Source organism: Penaeus japonicus, unplaced genomic scaffold (genome assembly GCF_977035675.1).
Source record: "Penaeus japonicus unplaced genomic scaffold, GWHDUDI00000001_assembly GWHDUDI00000012, whole genome shotgun sequence".
In the NCBI taxonomy this organism is placed as follows: Eukaryota; Metazoa; Arthropoda; class Malacostraca; order Decapoda; family Penaeidae; genus Penaeus; species Penaeus japonicus.
Window position 1 is genome coordinate 26,744,290 of NW_028234414.1, and position 2,632 is coordinate 26,746,921.

At 32.9% G+C, this 2,632-nt stretch overlaps 1 protein-coding gene across 1 annotated transcript in view; it reads left to right on the forward strand.

Moving 5' to 3' along the window:
• LOC122260519 (atlastin) overlaps positions 1 to 1,312 on the forward strand; it is an 18,431-nt gene extending 17,119 nt beyond the window's left edge. Inside the window, exon 6 of the mRNA XM_086542155.1 lies at positions 1 to 1,312. This exon is cut by the window's left edge and continues 1,281 nt beyond it. The gene's annotated coding sequence lies outside the window, so the exon portion shown is untranslated.
• Positions 1,313 to 2,632: the final 1,320 nt, after the last annotated feature.

Here is a 2,632-nt window from a genome sequence, read left to right on the forward strand (position 1 = left end):
ACATGTTAATTAAAATAAAGAACATCTCTTAAGTTGTTGATGGAAAAGTTTCATCTAAAAATATATATAAAAATCTGACAAATATATTATATCCATATTTAGTGTTTTGTCTTTGAAGGGTTAATTTTTGTATGGAAAGTGTTTTATGAGCATGTGCAGTTAGTTGGAATTTTCTTGATAGTTTGTGTTGTAGATATTGGTCCACTAACATTGTACATATATAAATGTTGTATAGATTAAAGTAATTCATTGTTATAACATTGCAAAGTCAAGTGTTGCATGGCCAAAGTAACTGCATGTAACTTTGTATTGAAATCAATATTTAAAGAAAAAGGCTATTCAATGTTGAGTACATAAGAGCTGTTGCATTTGCAGTATATTTTGGTGCAATGGTCATCAATGACCATGTCCATGATATTTGGACGCTCATTGACTCTTGCTTATGTTGTTGAAAAATGGATGTGGTATTTTAAAAACTGAAAGGAGATGAGGAGATTAGATTTTTTTCATTTCCCATGAAGGATTGCCAAATAAGTGTGCAATATGATTTTGGTTGTTAAGGGAGTATATAACCATGTAGGCAATAGCTATGGTTTACTTTATAAGTTTAAACAGTCTAAAGTAAAGCTAAGGTGGAAATTAACAAGTAAATCATCAATACCCTCAAAGTTTAACTCCATTAAATTGATTAACCTAGGACTTCAACCATTTGCTGAGTGTGTAGTTACTCAACTTTGTATAATTCATATTTACTACTATTTGGTAATCTGTTGATCTACATTCTCTTTGTATTTTCATGTGTGGAAAGTATGAACTGTGCTCTTCATTAAATATTACATTCAACTATAGTCAAATCTTATTGAATGTTACAAATTGTATTTCCCTTGAGACATTTACAATATGATGTTTACTTAATTGTACAACATAGCATGGTTTTGTTCATTTTATTATCATATTTCTCTAAACTTCTTTCATTTAAAATGCCACAGGTAATGTTATACTATAAGCTACCAAGATTGGCAGATCTTGTAGTCTGTCAAAAGTGCCTTGCCATCTCCAGGAGGATTGTTTGTTGAAAGTAGCTAATACAATAGTTCTGTTGTACAAGATGATCCACCTTCTCACTGAGAACAATTCTACATTTCTGCAAAATGCAGTTTGAGGAAGGAATAATCCTGAGACACATATGCCTGAATCATTGCTCAGAGCTTTAGTATTGGTGACTTGTGAAAGATGGATTGTCTCTTAAATTTCATTTAGTACGGTTCTAAATTTTGGATATTTTGATGTTAATAAAGTTTATACAGACTTCTCTGTACTTTTTCTTTTTGCAAGTCCTTTTTTCTTAAGTACAGGGGTATATAGTTTCCCTTTTCCAAGTCCCTATATACCTGTCATGTAAGTTACACAGTAGTTTCTTTTCATTCCTCATTTGAATGTTTGCAACATTAGACTTTCCAATCAATGTCTCTTATAGAATCTGTTAAAGAATATACAAAATATATATGATGCTTGACATATGAAAAGTATGGGAAGTTAAATTAATGTTAAGAAGCATTGGTTGGAATATAAGATTAATTGATTTTTATGTACATAAACTCCATCAATGTTTGATTAACCTGCTGCCACTGATGATTATAAATAATGGTGTTCAGCACAAAATCATCTTTATAATGTGGCATAAATTAGCTTTAATGCAATTACATTGTTCATCTATTTCAGCCTGTTCAAAGCATCAGATGAATACAGCAGTTTCATCAAATTCTCTTATCAAAATAATCTTTTAGTAGTCATATTAAATTGAGGGACGTATCTCTTTAATCACAAACTTTTGGGGACTTAACCCATTCATGCCGGGGGCATTCCAGCCTTGCAAGTTGCAATGCCGGGGCTCTCGAACGCATAGGCTTAAATCAATTAAATGATCGATGCCGTATGCTGGCACCCTGCGAACGGGCCCTTGAATGTGCGGTACCAATGGTGTACCACCTGTCGAGAGAGGGTTAATGGTGTTGCTTTATGTTCAAAATATGACTGAAAAAATTGCTATCATAAAATGTAATCTGCAAAAAGTAAAAGGTAATGTAAAAAAAGGCAGTGGTCATATGGCCAAGTCCAGTCTGTTGCATTACATATATTCTGGCAAGATAGAGCTTGTCAGTCCAAGTTCTTGTCAATATTTGTTGGCCTTTGTCAGAATGGAAAGTGCAAAAGCTACAGCCTCTTTTCATGCAGTCATGTTTTGAAATATTACTTTGGTGATTGTTGTTGGTATCATATTCAAGTGTGGATAGAAAAAGTGTCTTTAGAGGGAACAAGAACTCTAGGTTATGGGATGATGCAATAGTGGAGCCAGTTCCTTTGCACCTGACCTGAACTCTAGCATACACAGGCTGGGCACACTCCAAGGACCAGCACTCTACCAGTAAGCCACTCCATCAGATACCAAGAAATTTCTTCAGGTTCTTACAAATTCTTTTTCATTGTTTTAAAGAGATTTGTATGTTGTATGATCATATCCATTTTTTTTTATTAATATCATATTTCCTTATATTATCTTTTTGAAGTTCCAAGTCTATAATAATTTTAAATTACCTTGCAGTGTGTTTTTATACCATTATCCTTATATTGT